We start from the raw sequence: 18,090 nt of genomic DNA, 5'->3' as shown, positions 1-18,090 counted from the left end.
TTCCGGCGTGCAGCGGGGGGCGGGGCGGGGCGTCGCTTCCGTCGGAGCCCCCAGTGGACCCGCAGCCGGCGGTGGACCCTGGGCGCCGGCGGGAAGCGGCGAGGCACGGCGCGGACCTGAGCTCCAAGGAAACCGAAGGAAACCCCGGGGAGCTCTGGGGACCTGGGGTTTGGGTGGCGCCGGCGTCGCCGGCCCGGAGCGTGGGCGAGTGTCCTCGTCGCAGGTGCCGCGGGGCCTGACGCCACGACGCCCCCGCGCTCTGAAGGTTCAAAGGTGTGAATAAGCCCGGACGCGGCCTTCGCCTCCAAAGCGGCCGAAACAGGACGCCTTGGAGCAGCTGACTCTTGTACGCACCATACTTCCCCGTTCTACTCTGCTTTTCAAAATGCCGTCTGAACCATCGCATCAGATGCACCCGAGGCGGTTGTTAAACGTGCAGACCCCCGGCGGCCTGCCTCCTGAAGCCCAAGGCGTGCGCCCCTTCGTAGTTGAACACCAACAGTCTACAAGGCGGAGGAGAACCTGGGAGGAGGCCCAGTCTCCAGGGAGTTTAATTCCTGAGCTTCTGGTCGTCTCTTGACCCAGACTAGCCCAGCTGACTAATGTGAGGCCGCACCCTAAAAGTACTGTGTGTGTTGACCCCGAAGGCTTAGTAAGACATCGCGATCCTGGTCATTTGGGCGCATTGAGTCATGGCCCAACAGATTTACTCCGTTATTAAATGTGAGTTAATCTGCTACGTGCGGCAGGCAAGCTCTCTACTTACCACCGTTCCAAGTCCAAACTCTACTCCCCTGTAATTACTCAAATCAGCAGCTAGGGGTTTTGTTGTTGGTTATTGCTCAGAAATCTTTGACACTCGCCCCAAATCGTAACTCTGAACAATATCTTATTTTCTCCACTTGAACCCCAGTTTATAGGCCAGTTGGAAAAAGAGTGTAAGTATTGAAGAAGTTTGGGTTATGCCTTTGCAAAGTGTAGCTTTTCCTTCAAAGACACTAGTAAATTGCTCTTGGCAAGTCATCTCCATCCTTACTCTGTCCTTCAGTGCCTCTCTGATCCGGAGGGGGGTACCTCTACATGTTAGCCTATGAAGAAGCTAGCAAGTCTCCTCAAAGGCATCACTCCTTCCTAGTGATGCAGTCTTTACAGACCCTGCCTAACTACTTACAAAACCTATGTCATGTATTTGCATGCACTATATTTGCCCCTAGCTTGATTTTATTTTTCCTTTAATCACTCATCTTTTAATTGTATGCTGTTTATAAACTTACGTAAACCAACTTCAATTATTTTGATGCCAAGCCACGATGACAAATGATAAAATAAAATTAAGCAATGCCTTTATACTTTTGGTTAGGAAAAAAACCAGATATAGTATAAAGAGGACGAAGAGGACATAAACTTTGGATCCAGACTCCAAGCTCAGCCACACATTAACGGAGTGATCTTAGAAAATTACCCAAGTCCTCTTAGCCTTAAATTCTTTATCTGAAAATTAGGAACCTACATCATAGGATTATTGTAAGAATCAGATTGTTATCAGAAAAAAAAACATAGGTGGTCTTTCTCCATTGCTAGTGGGAGTTGGGTTCTTGGGGTACCACTGGAATAAGCATTTCCAGAGGCCCCCATGGGAGGTTGAGATAGGGTAGAAAGCTTTTATTTTTGTGGAATTAAATTACTCCGTTTCCAAAATCCCATTTCTCTTAGTCCAGCCATAGAAGTGTCCTTGGGGTTTCAGTGAAGCTAGAAGCAGAGCCAGTGTCCAGTTTCCTTTCCATGTTGGAGCTGGGTCCAGTTCAGCATCAGCCTAGTTGCAGTCCATTAGTCCATTGTGTATAGGGGCCGCATGGCCATGGGCCATGTGGGCAAACGCAAAGTAGCCCCACAAACCCAGAGTCACACAAGTCCCAAGAGTCCCCAAAGCAGTAAGAGAGCCAAGAGCGAATTCCTTTGTTTAGGAAATTAAATATCCCAAATTCTGCACCCTTGTAGTGGCCATGCCCATTTTGTTCTCAGGTGTGACTGACAGTAAGCACCTTGCCTATGTCAGTCCAACTTACTGGGCATGCACCTATCTCCCCTTTGTTGGTCCCCTGGGGAGTGTAGTAGCTTCCTGGCGAAGCTGCCCAATGACATGCCTATAATGTCTGGTCTTCCCTTTGCTCCTTTCCTGTTAATAATAACTAGTTAATTACACCAGTATCAAGATGATGTATTTAAAACGCATAAAATAGGCTTCTGTGAGTTGTATTATTATCAACAATGTTCAACATTATTATTCCAATATTAACATTCTTAGCATTCTAGCAACTATACGATATAAACTTGCTTCCACATTAAAGTGAATGACATTCACGGGCAAGACATGCATCAAAGATCATTTCAAAACTTTTTAAATAATAAAAAAAATCACTCATCTCACTTAAAGATGGGTCTCATGCTTAAAGCAGTGAGCACTTTTGAGAAGTTTTAAGAAACTGACTCTGCTTATCTTTTCATGCCAGGAACATGTCTTAATTCTTTGGCCAGCCTATAAGTTAGCTGCCCTTTGAAATAGGTGCCCACATTGTCCAATCAGTTGGTACACAGGAATTTACATAGTATAAAACATGGCTGCTCCTTTGCAAAGACTATGGATGGATTGCTTTCCCTCATAAGAAGTTGTGGGCATGGTAGCAATGTATTTGGCAAATCTACAACAGCACAAATGATACAGAAAATCAATGACAAGTTTCTTAAAGAGATGGGAGGGGATGGAACCAAGAGCACTGTCAGAATTTGATTTGAACCAGAAGGAGAGGAGACCTTCTGAGGGGAGATTGGAAAGAAGATGCATATGGGTACATTTGTTAGTCAGAATTTCTGGATTTCAAGCTTGGTAGCCTCAGTTTTTTTGTTTGTTTGTTTGTTTGTTTGTTTGTTTCAGTGACCCAGTAGGCAAAAACTTGTCTGAAGAGATGGGGGGTGATGAGAGTTAAATCTTACCGAATTTGGAAATGGCTTAGATTTGCAACTGAGAGAAATGGGAAAGAAATGGGAAAGGATTTGAGAGAAACAAACATGTTAAAAGTTGGATGGTCAGCTCTGAGGATCTGAGAATGTAACACTTGAATCTGTTCCATCTTTCAGAATGAAAAGGAAAAAGTTGAAGTCTGTTTTTCTACATTATTTTAATTTGTCTTACGTAGAATTTTTTTTTTTTATTCAGTCCACTACATTGAAGAAGAGGGTAGATTATTTTTGCCAGATTATTCATAGGACTTCTAAAATAGGCATTTTGTCTTAAGGTTGCGTGATGTCATACATGGTATTTTAAGTTATAGCTTTCTACTGTACTTTTAAAAGAACTTATTTTAAAAGATGGTTTTCTGGTGAAGAAACAATAAAGGAAAAAGTTAAATTCTGTGGGGAAAAGGATAGGCTGTCTATGTAAACACTAAGAACTTGGTTTCTGAAGTTAGACTTTCTGGTTTCTGAATTCCAGCTTCATCACTTACTATGAGATCTTGAGTAAGTTAAACTCTGTTGCCTCAATTTGTTTTCCTCTATACAGTGGGGATAAAACCTATGTCTGGATTGTTGAGAGGATTAAATTGGACAGTTTACACAAAGACTTTATGTAGTTCCTGGCCCCGAGTTAGTTACTTTTAAGGAGCATTAGACTGTTTCTTATTATCACTTTTCTTTTAATCAAGTAAACTGAAAAAATGGCCAGTTTTTCATAGATATTGGTTATCTCACAACTACATTAAGCAACTAAGTTTCTCCCTAGGCCAAGAAGGTCTTAACTGTAGTATCTTACTCCCTAAGGTTTCATCTTTCCTTTGCCCGTTATTGATTTAGTACTTTTTATTATTGCAGTAGAAGAAGCCAACAGAAGAGTGGCCCATGTGCATGGACAGGGCTGGAGTGATTCTTGCTTCAACAGCAGTGCCTTCAACCTTGCTTGAATGGAGGCTGCGTAGATCACAAGCTCCGCAGACTCCAAGATATCTTTGCTCAGAAGGAACCACAAGGTCACTGACAGCTAAACTCAACATTGTTCCCCCGCATATCAAAGCTAAGCAGAGTTGTAAATTGTTTCAACTTATGAATAGAACTCCACTGAACCACACCATAGCTATAGAGTTGACCTGCAGTTTTACCCTGCTAAGGGAGTTATTTTGTAGTGACAAAACTTTTCTTCCGGTGGCCTGACACATCATAAGACTTGGAGGTTGGGAATTCTTCCTTCCCATCAAATGTTGGTTCTAAATCCACAGAACTGTTTGAGAATCCAGACACAAAATTATGGTAAGTTTAAATTACCAGTATTTTAATGTTTTGCTATTCCCATTTAATAGGGGTAAACTGTAGCTATTTACTTTCTAATCCTATTCTATAATTATTTTCCTACACAAGCCAGTATTATTGCTTAGAAACACAATTTCCTCCAGAAGTTTTCTTCATCTAAAATATATTGTTATCGCATCACAAAGATAAATAATGGGTTCCACATCCTGGTAAAAATCCCTCTTCTACCCTATATTTTTTAAGAACAAGCATAGGAAGAAGCAATTGTGTTTTAACATCTTACATTTTTCTGAAATGTGAGGAAAAAATTTCCAAAATTGAAAAATCTCTTTGGGCTATTGGATTCTTAAGACAATCGCTTAGTTAGCTGAGTTTAAAGTCATCAATGTTTCCTTGTCATTCCAAATAATGGAGAGCTTTCAGAACAGTTCTTTCTTTATTAGTTCTTCATCAGGAAAGCTGTTTTTTCCTGAGTCCATTAATGTCAATTTCATGTCTCACTAGCCCATGCATGAACCAATCTTATTTCAGTTTTTGTTCACTATTTTATTGTAGCATAAATCCATATCATTCCTTTGCCTATATTATATACAGTAAATATTAAAACCAAACAATACCTAAGCTAGAAAAGCAATGTAGGCACCTGTGGACTCACACACTTGGCTGCAGGCACTTTGGTAAACAGGACAGTTCACATTCCAGTTGAAGCAACCATTATGGTTACACAACACCCCTCATTACTCCACTTTATTTTTCTTGTATTACATCTTACACTACCTTACCGATTCTGTACTCCAAGAGACAAAACAGTTGCTGCTAATTCATTGGTTAATAGTTTAAATATAGGGGCCATGATGAAAACTTTTTGATTCCAAAGTATTCAACCAATATCTAACTTTCAGTAGACTGTCAGCAACTATTTGTTGAAAAGATGTATAAATGAATGAATACATGAAAGTAGAACAAACAGGCAGTGTGGGCAGCTAAAATTTAGAAATGATACTGCTTTGCATTTATTCAGTGTAATTATCTTTCCAGCTATCCCATGACAGATATTTATATCATGTTGTGGATGTGGAAATCGAGACAAACAGAGGTCAGATGCCTTACTTAAAGTCACTCAACAAGGATTTAGTAGAACCAGTTCTAGAATGTGATTGATAGAAACATAGCTATTTTTGTGTTTCTTTTCCTGATACCTACCCTACTCTTGACAAATGACAAGTGACTTCAAAAACTGTCACATAGCTAGGGCTAAAAGGATTAATGTTAACACATAATACTATAGCAGTTACTTTTGGTTAACTATCCAACATTTATTCTTCCTTTTACCTTGGAGTCTAGGTGTAGGTATTCTGAAGATCTCTCTATCTCCACATCAGGAAAAAAATCATGATTGTTTTAAACCAATCCTGGTAACTATATTTTTCTTACCAGTTGTGGTTTAGAAAGACCATGTGACTCCGTTCTGGCCACTGAGCTATGAGGGTGTTTACAGGACAGTTTGGAAGTTTTTTCGTTCTAAGAAAGAGACAAATGATGGGATGATGAACAGTCAACACTTTATAGGGTCAATGAATTGGAGGTCCTGTTGAGTCAAAGGAATATTGCAGTTTGCACAGTAAAATATGCTGGAAGGAAAGGAGATGATATTCATTGAATGAAATGCTTAAAGTGAATATTGTGAAGGTGGTACAGTAGTTGTTATTGATTAAATGAGATTATGAGATTAAGAAAGGTTAGCCAAGGCAAGTTATAGAATACAAATCTTTTAGACGGAGGTTAAAAAAAGAAATTAAGAGGCCAAGAAGTCCTAGCTCAAGCCTTTTGTTCTTGGGCCTAAACTGTTCCTACTGGATTTAAGCCTATTAGCTTCTCACTTTCCAATAGTCTATACACTCCTCTCCTCGCCCCAATCCTAAAAATCCCTAGCTCACTCAGCAACTGCTCCATGAATCTTACTAAAATAAATTATTTTACATAGACATTTTGTTTTTAATAGATACTATTGATGATTTGATTTGAAAAGATGAAAGAGATTGACAGCACAAAACTTTTAAATATAATCTTTAAAGGAAGATACACACAAGGAAAAGGCAACTGCCCTAGACACTGGCATGTCCAAATGTAATGACTAGACCTGCTGCAGCCATCTTGCAACCAGAGAGGAGGCAACTTAAAAACAAAGCCAACACAATGAAATGACTCAGAAGAAAGTGGAAAGACCTGAGTACTTGTTGATGCTATTGAGCTGATGAATTAAACCTGGAGTATACCAACTATGGGCTTCTTTTCATCTAGATTCTAAGGTAATACTGTAAATGTCTTTATTGCTTAAACCAGTGTTTCATTATTTTCTGTAGAAAGCCTCTCAATTCAGGTAAGTATCCATTAACCACTCTTAGTCCAGAGGATGTTTTTCATGCTTTTCTGATTTCTGCTGAAGTTATTTTTTGAAAATAACAGAAAATTCCATCTCCTTAGATATGATCAAGGGTCTCTAACTCAGAAAAATCATGATTATGAAACATAGGAAGCACTGGGTAGGTGGGTTGAATGAGGTATCTGGCAATGAAGGGGATCCTGGGTCAGGTAAGATGAAGTGTGAAAGCTAAGCAAGAGATGCAGATGAAAATCAGAGAGAAAGTAACTCTTCTGAGCAGACCTTTTGAAGCCAGTTTTAGGGACATAGGAGCTACATATTTGGGGAGAATTGTGGAACCCACATTATAGTAATCGTGTTGATTACATCCATGATCTTTTCTCAAGAGGGGAAAATGAGTGTTTATAGGATGACAGGTGGTTCTTGTCATTCTTGTTTTCTTCAGAAACAGACCAAATTCTGACATGTCTCATGATGACATGATAACCTAGAAATGAGAGGCTTGATTTCAATTTTTCATTTAAATACTCAAGAGGCCCATGGTATTGCTCTCTTTCAGTCTGGCACAAGTCTCACAAAATAGAAGATCGCCTTAACATTTAATGTAGGATAATTCTCGTTCATGACCTCTTGCCTTTTCCAAACATCTTCATAAAGACATAGTAATATTCTGCTGTGAATTACATGAGAGCTGCCCATAGGGATTTAAACAGTAAATCTAACAAATAGGCTGCTCTTGGCCACAGGACTCAGAAGTACTTATTTATTCTTACAGTTTAGGCATTTGAGTAAATATTAATTCTTGCATATATTGTATTCAATTGAGTTTGAAGCCATAAAGAGGAAGGAAGTAATAAGATTAGAGCAGAAATGAATGAAATAGAGAATAGAAAAAAATAGTCATTGAAAAAAAATGGTTCTTTGAAAAGACCAATGAATTAACAAATCTTTAGCTGGATTCACTAAGGAAAAAAGATAGTATATTCAAATTACTAAAATCAAAAATTAATTAATAAGGGAACATTGATCAAGGTAATAATGTAGATAATACTACCATTTACAATTCATTTGCCAAATACAAAGGATTGTACTAAAACCTTTACATCCTTTATTTCAAAAACCTTTACAACCTTTCTAGACAGGTATCATTATCCTCTTTTACAAATGAGAAAACAGGCTCTTTGAGGTTAAATAATATATTTAAGGTCATGCAGTCATGGTATAAATATGCATGTGCTGAAAGAGAATGGAAAAGTTAGGAGTTATTTTTATATTCCTATGATAGAGTAAGGGTAGTTGTTATCAATAAGAAAATGAAAGTCTGAGCGAAAGAAAGCAAAAAGAGACATTGGGTTAGACATTTTTTTTTTTATTCAGGATAGCTAGGCTGTAGTTCAGACAAGAATTCAGGAAAGCAATAGGCAATCAGACATTTCTATGTTGTGTATTTGAAAGTTCATAAACCTTAGATGTTCTTAAAAGAAGAATACATTTTTTAAAATTTCTGGAAAAAAAATGTTCTGTTCTATATTAAAACTTCTTCGTAAGAACATTGTTACATTGTACATTAGGCACAAATTTTATTTATTGAAGTTTTTTGTAATTTTTATTATTCATTCAACTGGAATATTTAATGTATATTTTACATGTATGTCTTGCAAGTAATAGCAAATCTACCGGACATTCTTTGAAGCAAGAAGCAGTGGTGCTTAGTACATGGCTACTTTTATTTATTATCTCTCTTTTGCATAGGAATACAATAAAACATTTTTAAGAAACTCAAAATTGTAAAGGAGAATGGATAAAAATATTTGATGATTTATGATGTAGATGAGGGATAGCTGTTAGTTCTTTTAAAAATGTCTTTCTTGATTCTTAAATATTTGCATTGGAGTGGAGTTTCTGCCCTCAGATCAAATCCCAACGATAAGGTATCTGTTCTTGACATGAGCAATAACTGGAGTATTTAGGATTAAACCAAATACCAAATGTTACAGGATAGAGGGGGTGAGGAAAGTGTAAGGTGATAAGAGGCTCATCAGCTTAGAGTGGTTGTTTTACTGTGATACAGCAGAGCAGAAACTTGTCAGAAAGGAAAGGTGACAGGCATAAGATAAATATGTGTCCACATTATCCAATGTCAAGAGCTGAACACACTATTTTTGAATTGTTATCCTCAAGATGCAAATAACAGCCTTATGAGAAATTGAGTATTAAATATACATGTATTAAACCGATTTTGCTTAATGGCACATATGTTCATTCATTTACTTGATAGATAGTTACCGAGTGGCTACTTGGTAGTTTTCAGGCTTCAGAAGTAACCCAAAATTGTAGTTTCATTTCAGTCATTTTACCTCTTTCTACAGTTCTCGTTCTTGACCCTTCAGCTTTCCCCCTCCTCCATCAGGCTTTGGAACTTAAAAACTAATAACGTTAAGGCTCCAGTGAAAGGAGTAAAAGGGCATTTAGAGTGCTCTCAACTTTACAAAACTATCAGTGGAGTAGAACAAATATAACTCGTTAATATTTTAAACTTAATATTTGACTAAATTATTGCATTGCCTTGAGGTCTTGAAGGATACAATATATCATGAAGGAAAAGCAGAAGGTGCTTATCAGAGAAGTGGATTAGGAGAACCTATTTTATCTTTGAAACATTAGAGCAGCCCCTTTAGAGAAGTGTCATTTGCCCTTGCCCAATCAGTCTACAGGCATAAGCGGCCAACGTATAGTTTGACAAAGTCAGATTACTGACTCATTGCAATGAGGGAGATCACACAGAAGAACTGTGAGGCATCTGACCAAACAACAAAAAGATAAAAGTTATTGTAGAATTTTGGGTAAGAGTGGAGTTTGGGCGACATTTAAATGAAGCAGTGTTTGGATAGACAAAGTAAATCATAGGTCAACATCAGGTCTGGGAAGTATCCAGGGTCGTTTTCTTGGAAACTACATAAAGTTAAAGTAGATGTGGACTGTTGTGTCCAGAAGCCCCTTATCTTAAGCTCTTTCCCTGGTTGAAAATTGAGGCTAATTCTCTATGGGGTTCCAAGAACCCCACTCCCAGACAAGAGTGGGATGTTTTATTCTTAATAATATAGTTTTAAACAACAAAGCCTCTGATAGTCTATGGTTTTAAAGAAAAGAAAAGTTTCCTTAGCAGGTAAGAAGATAGTAATCACTGAAAGAAGGGATTGTTATAACTTTTTATAGAATGTTCTTGGAAGAAATAGTTTCCTATAAACTTTGCATCTGGTTTTATCCATGTTTATTATACCAGCCTGATGAGTGATGGAGCAGATATTTACTTTCTAAGTCCCAGCTAATACTTAGTCTAAAAGAGATAACCAGCCAAGAGAGTGGAAAAGAACTTCCCAGGCAGAAAAAAACAAGTGTGAAGGTTATGAACTTGAAAAGATCTTGATACATTCAAGAACTGGAAAGCTAATAGAACAGTAACACAGACAGCAAATGACTTGAAATGAGATGGGAGAGATAGGCAGAAAACTGTTAGTCTTATTAAAAATTTTACATTTTATCAAAGAGCAAAGAGAAATTACTAAAGGGTTTTAATCAGAGGAGTTCTCCAGTCTTGATGTATTATGATGGAGAATGCCTTCTTGGGGCAGTAGTGGAAACTGAACTCATTGCAAAATAAAATGGTGAGTGTGTGTGTGTGTGTGTGTGTGTGTGTGTGTGTGTTTATAACACCAGTAAAGGACAAAAATCAACAGATTGTCTTAGAGTTTGAAAATGTACGGTGGGAAAGAGAGAAGAATTGGGAATAATTTCCAGGTTCTGGCTTGAACATCCAGATAGTGGTGTGGTGTTATTAAGATGTAAAAGATGGGAGGTGAGGCAGGATTGGTGGGAAGAAAAAGAGTACAGGTTTATACTTCTAAAATCTGTGTGACATTCAAGTCAGGACGGCATGAATACACTTAAATATATGGACCTGGGGTTCAGAAGAGAGGTTTGAGTTGCTGATAAATATAGAATTGTAAGTGTATATTTGAGGCCATGGAAAAAGAAAGTAACAAAATTTCAAAAAGAAAAGAGAATTCAGGACAAAGCCCAGGAGAACTACCAAATCCAGAAGTAGACAAAAGAAGAGCCAACCATAAAAATGGGCCAAATTCATTTATCAAAAGCTTGGTTTGATGCTTGATGTTTCCTCAGTTTTACCTGTCATCAATTTCTTAGATGAATAAGGAGTCAAAACATCTGAAGCAAGGGGGGAAAGACTTTTCCTATACTTTCTTCGATTCTGTGGATGGGCCTGAGAGCTAAACAGACAAAAGATCGTTTAACAGGAAAAAAGCATACAAATTTTGTTTTATGTTAATGTTTTTATGTGCCACAAGAGCCTTTGTAGAAAATAAATGAATACTCAAGCCTAAGAGTTTATATACTTTTTCAACAAAGAACAATAAATTAATAAGACAAACAAAAAAAGGTTTGGGCAGTAAATTATAGGAAAGTGACTAGGAGAGATATTGATGCCATTGTAATAATCCTATTACTATTTAACAGAAAAGGAGCAAGGGAAGACCAAATAATATAGACATGCCATTTATACAGCTTTGCCAGAAAGATGCATGTAACATTCTCCAGGTCTATTCCCTGCTGATCAGTGGGGGAAGGGACTGGATAAAGGCTCAATTTTGACACATGCTCAGTAAGATCTGAGTGACATGGAAAGGTGCCTACCTGTCTGCCCATCAATCAAACCCGAAAGCAAGTCAGTGGCTACTGCAAGCAGCCAAAACCTGAATATTTAAAACTTAAAAACAGCCTGGCCAGCGTGGCTCAATGGTTAAGCATCAACCTTTGAACCAGGAGGTCATGGTTCAATTCCAGTCAGGGCACATGCCTGGGTTGCAAGCTCAGTCCTCAGTGGAGGATGTGCAGGAGGCATCTGATCAATGATTCTTATCACTGATGTTTCTGTCTCTCTCTCCCTCTCCCTTCCTCTCAGAAATCAATAAAAATATATATTAAAGACAAACAAATAAAAACCTTCCAAACAAAGGAAGTGCCCTCTCTTCTCTCCTGCGTGCTGGGCTCCTGGCTCTCCTATGACGGGAATACATTCCCCAGTGCCGTGATGCTCAGCCATGTTGGACTCTACACTGGACTAATAGACTTGAATTAGCTTGGATGCTGAACTACACCTGGCTGGAACATGGAATGGAAGCCCTGGACACTGGCCCTGTTTTTGGCTCTGCTGAACACCAGCTGCCCCTCTTTCAGGACCGGCTTGGTGGAAATGGGACATTGGAAACTAAAAAGTATAACTCCACATCAATAAAATTTTCGACCACCTCTCATCATCCCGTGGGGGCTTCTGAAAATTCTTATTTCAGCAGTGCCTCAGGAACCCCACTTCCATGAACAACAGAGAAATTCCACTCGTGTACTCCTCCAGCAGCAATATGAGGGAAACTAATAAAAGAGTTATTTTAGTATGTTTGTATAGATTCACCTTAACATCAACTCTCCATCTCTGATAATAAGGATATTCTTCTCTTCCAGGAACAGAGAAGGCACCTTTCTTATGGGAAATTTTGTAACCTGCTTTTAGGTAGGAAGGAAGACATCAGAGAACCCTTTCAGCATCTGCTGTTTCTCGAGTGCCTTCAGCTCAAAATAATCAATATGCCAAAGTGGCATATTTTGGGGTGGCATACACTGATCCCCTCCACTGGTTTTAGAGTAGGTTTTTCAATGTGAGGTATGGATGGCCTCATTGGGATTGGGCAAACCTTAGGATTGTTGGACATGGGGAGGCAAGGATTATGAAGCCAGTCTTCAAGAGTGAATAGTGATTTGAAAAGGCAAGTTTGAGTAGATCTATTGTTCTGAAATGAGGGCTGTTTACACTGATGAGGGCTATATAAGTAGTCATTTGTTCAGGTAAAAAGAAAGTTCCCAAGACAAATACAGAAATTATTTATAACTTTACTTTCTTGGGCAAGAATTTCCTGGTATAATAAAGTCATGTTAATGCAAACAATTCCTAATCTGATTAAGCTGTGTGGCTTTAGGTTGTCTTAGTTATCATCATATCCTCTATAAAATTCATCTCATTTACAAGTCATCTTTTTCTGTCTTGATATTTAATTTGTGGTTCTATATTTTAAACATTAATTTCACTTTAAAGGGTACATGGGGGATATACTTATGAATTCTCAAATATTAAGAAAAATTCTTGTGCCCTTGCATATAAATGATAATCGGAATTTTATTTTGCCTTTTTTTTTTTTAATATATTTTATTGAGTTTTTACAGAGAGGAAGGGAGAGAGATAGAGAGTCAGAAACATCGATGAGAGAGAAACATCGATCAGCTGCCTCCTGCACATCCCCCACCGGGGATTCGCCCGCAACCCAGGCACATGCCCCTGACCGGAATTGAACCCGGAACCCCTCAGTCCGCAGGCCGACGCTCCATCCACTGAGCCAAACCAGCCTCGGCTATTTTGCCTTTTTGGATCATAATTATTTCATTATCTTTTAGCTTCCACAGTCTTATGCTTATGTGGTGTTTCGGTTTTGTTTTTTCTTCTCTTTTTTGCAATATGGTCACAAATTCCCTACACATGCTAATTACAAGTTATCTATGGGCTCCCTTCCATTCATTCTTTGCATGAATTTTAATTTTCCCCTGCGTTCTTCTAGACATTCCCCGATGACATTTTTAACTCTTTAGCTGTTTCCACACAGAGTTAAAGAGGCATAGGTTCCTTTAATACCAGGGCACTGAATGAAAAATAATATGTGGATATTTTTCTCTCTCAGAGTAGCAGCAAATTGATTCATAAGCTGAGAGCTCTGATATGAGGTGTGATAAGGATGGATGCTCTCTTCTCAAGTTTCTCCAGGGTAAGCACGGTGGAGCAGCATCAGTGGGATCAGTCCACCTTTCTCAGGTCTGCAAACAGCACACTGACATGGATGTTTTCCTCCATCAGTCTCCTGGGTCAACTCAGTTCACCCAACATCCTCCCACCTCAAGCTGTCAAAGGATCTCACCCCAGGCCTGATCAGAGAGACAAAGCTACCTTCAGACTAGTTCACTCAGTATAGATGCCCCACACCTGCATTAAAACATGTAAGAGCGCTTAGAACAATGCTGAACATAGAGTGCGTGCTTAATAAATGTCTAATAACTATTCCTCACTACTATAAAACATATCAACAAATTGTCCCAGTTTTCTCAAGGGTCAGCTCCCTCCAAGATCCTGTAGGGAGAACATCCATAAGACATTCAGAATATCCTCACTGCCAAACTGGTCCTCCTAGCATGTTTTCTATACATCATTATGCTAAAAAAGTCTCTGTCTCCATTTTGAAGCATACCATCAAATGTTTCATCAATTATACAGAACTTTCTGTGTGCCCATTAGGAGGGTCAGTATGTTCCAGGTCTCAGAAAAGAAGAAAAGGGGCCTTGTCTGACTGCAGCAGATGCTTTTGTAGCCTTGTGCCACATTTCTCAGCCCGTCAGATTTTAGCTCAGCATCATGGACAATTCCATGCACATGGCCAGTGTCCCACATCAAGTGCATACCTTGGCTTCTCATGCTTTTCTGCCTTACAGCTTTCTCTGAAACCTAGGAAAGCTGCTCCTAGCCTGCAGGCTCAGTTCTGGGGTTTGGCCGAATTTATATCCCTGACAACCAACGGGGGATAGGAGTCTGGGAAAATGTCCCAGCCTTCCTGCCCTTCGGTTGGTTCGGATAATTCTCTACAGTGGGATTGAGTTTCACACAGTGGTGACCAACATTGTTTTCTTTTGGGCTCTTCTCCCTTCCCTGTCTCCTTCTACTCCTCCATTTCTAATTCCTGGGACCACCTGCAAATAAAATGTCTGCTCCCATGTCCTTGCCGAATGCTCTGCTTTGGGGGAAGCCCAGGCTAAGACACCTACCACATACTACATTTAGATCCTGAGTGAGACGTAATGATGGGAGTATTTTTGGTTAAAGGCAGTCTCCTCCTGCTTTTCTCAAACCATCCGCCAAAGCAGCAGATATGAGTCTGTTCTTGTATCTGATGAGCCTTTATATTGAAAAGATGACCTGGGCTAGAGGTGACCCTATTCCATGGTCCCTACGCTGTATGGCCATTGGATGCAAAGCCTAAATTAGGAAGTCTTAAAAAGTTCTCTCATAACTTTAAAATGGTGTGTAAAGCTAGATAAGGTATCATAGTTATTAAGTCTACCTTAATTATACATCCACTAAACTGATTTCAATAGCAGGTTTAGGTGGATGGAAAGATTAAGCACAGATACCACTTGTACAAAAAAAAGTTTATTTATCTGAACAACACAAAAGAAAGTCAATACAATTAAAATACATGAGCAAAATTTACCAAAACATACTACATGTGTATGTAGCTTCCTGGCCCAAATTCCTCCCCAGAGAATGTACTTGCAGATGATAATACCTGTTTCATAAGAAGCCTATTTACCAGGAGGCTCATCAAACTTTGCACTTAGCAGTACCCTTGACTGAGCAGAAGGCCCTGCAAATTAGCCTTCAAAAGAAAAGCACATGTTTGGATGGTGCATGGTGTGCAGTGGCGTGACATGCACAGACTCAGTCGTGAATGATTTTCCTTATAAAAAGCCAGTTTATAAACCTTCTCAGGTACATTATATGATTTCGTAACTGATGGAGTAGCAGTTACAGGATATTGGGATCCTCAGATATCCTTACCTTAAATCCAAAGAATTAGGCCTTGAATCTTTAGTTTGTTGTTCTCTGGAAGCAGAGAAGTCTCTTTAAGTCTAGTCATATATACATATATAGACACACATACAGTGCTGGCATATTCTTGCATGTAGCCATGTCTAGTTATGTGTAAGAGACACCCTTAACTGGCCAAGTACACCTCATCAATGTGGTGGTTGCACACTGCAGAAAATATATTTGCAAGGTATAGGTCTTCAGGCATAAACAAAGCCATCCTCCATCACTCTCAAGTTCTTCACTCTAGGACATCCTGAACTTAACCCTGAGGAAACACAGCTGGTGTCAGATTTCCAGCCCTTTCCAGGAGACATTTGAGCAGTGGGCTTATTTTGAATGGGTTCCCATAGAAGCCTACATTTATCTCTGTAACACTTACCGCAAGTAGAAGTTTTTTTAAGCTCCATGAGGGCATGGGTTTTTCTCAGCTTTGTACATTGGTCTATTCCGAGTGCCTAGAACAGTACCTGAAATATGTTAGAATCTCAATAAATATCTGTCAATGAATAAATTAGAGATTATATATCTAGTGTCTGTCTCCTCCACTGGACCATAAACTCCATAAATGGATTTATTGAGCTGGTTACCATTGTAGGCAACTCAATTTCACTGGGGTCCTCCTATACCTAACACAATACTTATCTCATAAAAGGTGTTGCACAAATTTTTGAGAGATAGTGAATGTTTGCATGAATGAAATTTGGTAAAATTCATTCAACTAAGATTGAAGTAAAAAATAATAGCATTTTCTTATTACAAAACCTCCTTGGATATAAACGTTTTATGCTAAACTAGATGCCTGGTGCACAGATTCGTGCATTAGTGGAGTCCCTTGGCCAGGCTTACGCCCTTTCACAACCTGGGACCCCGCGGGGGATGTCAGAAAGCAGGTTTTGGCCTGATCCCCGCAGGCCAAGTTGAGGTATGCCTCTGCTACACAAATCCATGCACCAGGCCTCTAGTATGCATATAAGATCTTTGGTTAATCTCTTCCTGCCCTCTACCCTTACCCCTTCCCTCTAAGATTCATCAGTCTGTTCCATGTTTCCATGCCTGTGGTTTCTGCTCCTGCATTGACCATCTGCCCCCTGGTGGTCAGTGTGTGTGTGTCATAGCTACCAGCTGGTCTGCAGGTCACTTAGGCTTTTATTTATATAGACTAGAGGCCCATTGCAGGAAGATTCCTGCAAGAATAGGGTTTCCTTGGGCCTATTCCTGCAAGAATAGGGCTTCCTGAGACTGGAGTGAAACAGAGAAGGGAGCGAAACCCACCGAGGCAGGCTTCGCTCCCTCCCTCCCCTGCCGCCTTGGCTCCCTCCCTTCTCCACCGCTTTGCTCCCTCCCATGTCCGCCGCCTCGCTCCCTCCCTTCTCCGCCACTTCACTCCCTCCCATGTCTGCTGCCTCAGCTCTGCTCCCGTCTCTGCTACCTCTGATCCGTTCCTTTCTCTGCCGCTTGGCTCCCTGCTGCAGTGCTTGGCTTCCTTCTACACTGTCTTCAGTCTTCGCTGGGCGCCTGTGTATGCAAATTAACTGCCATCTTTATTGGGTTAATTTGCATACTCTTCTGATTGGCTAGTGGGTGTAGCGAAGGTGTGGTCAATTAGCATCTTTGTCTTTTATTAGTGTAGATAATCATTCAGTAATATGACTTTTTAGCTTCTAGGACCAAAATTTTGCTTATGTCAACAATATGCATTCAAAATACCCAATTAAGCCTTGCCTTTGCCAAGAAAATTATTTCCTCTCTAGGATGACTCCAAAATATTTAGGAATATACATGGTTTCCTTTCCCTTTTTCATAAATTGATGTTGACTTTTTAATTTTATTGAAAGTTTGGAATTTATAATGGAAACACTGACAAGATTCTTGGCTCTAGTAACACATAGTAATACAGATACCTCAGAGAATAAAGCTTCCCTATATTACATTAGAATTCATCTTTGGAAAATGATATAACATGGTTGATTGGAGATGAAGTAATTTATCCATGATTTGGTTGATACATTTTTCATAACCATAACTTTCTAAAATTAAACCTGAATATATAAAAATTTGGAACACCTTAATACTAAGCCTTATCGGTTGGCTGAGCTCCTTTTATCCGACTGGAACACTACAATTACCTAGCATCATTTATCCTAATTATGTAACACGTCAGTGGTTTAGTTTGTATCATTTATTTTAATAATTCATCCTTCATAAAAAATATTACCAAAAGTGCTTACCATTAAAAGGGAGTGAAATTTAAAGACAAAGAGAAATAATAATTAAAGAGAAATTACTCAGAGAATGGGAGTCATTGGTTCAAAAAGAATAAGTGAAAGAGTTATAAAACAATTATCTAATGTTCAATTGTTGGTAAAGCCAAAAGTCATTTCACATATATAAAAAACGGATTGCATTATTCACACAGATATATTCTTTTTAAAAAGTATATTTTTGATTTCAGAGAGGAAGGGAGAGGGAGAGAGAGATAGAAACATTAATGATGAGAGAGAATCATTGATTGGCTGCCTCCTGTACACCGCCCGCTGGGGATCGAGCCCGCAACCCAGGCATGTGCCCTTGACCAGAATTGAACCCAGGACCTTTCAGTCCACAGGCCATCGCTCTATCCACTGAGCCAAACCGGCTAGGGCCACGC

General features: G+C 39.3%; 1 long non-coding RNA gene across 1 annotated transcript; it reads left to right on the top strand.

The window, feature by feature from the left end:
* Positions 1–15: 15 nt before the first annotated feature.
* On the top strand, positions 16–12,695 carry LOC308529009. The gene is made up of 4 exons (XR_013996747.1): positions 16–723; positions 3,868–4,299; positions 6,302–6,608; positions 11,664–12,695. It is a non-coding gene; the product is annotated as an uncharacterized lncRNA (long non-coding RNA).
* Positions 12,696–18,090: the final 5,395 nt, after the last annotated feature.

The sequence above is a fragment of the Myotis nattereri genome (genome assembly GCF_964212035.1).
Source record: "Myotis nattereri genome assembly, chromosome: 13".
Lineage (NCBI taxonomy): Eukaryota > Metazoa > Chordata > Mammalia > Chiroptera > Vespertilionidae > Myotis > Myotis nattereri.
This window is presented reverse-complemented; position numbering and strand designations above follow the sequence as displayed.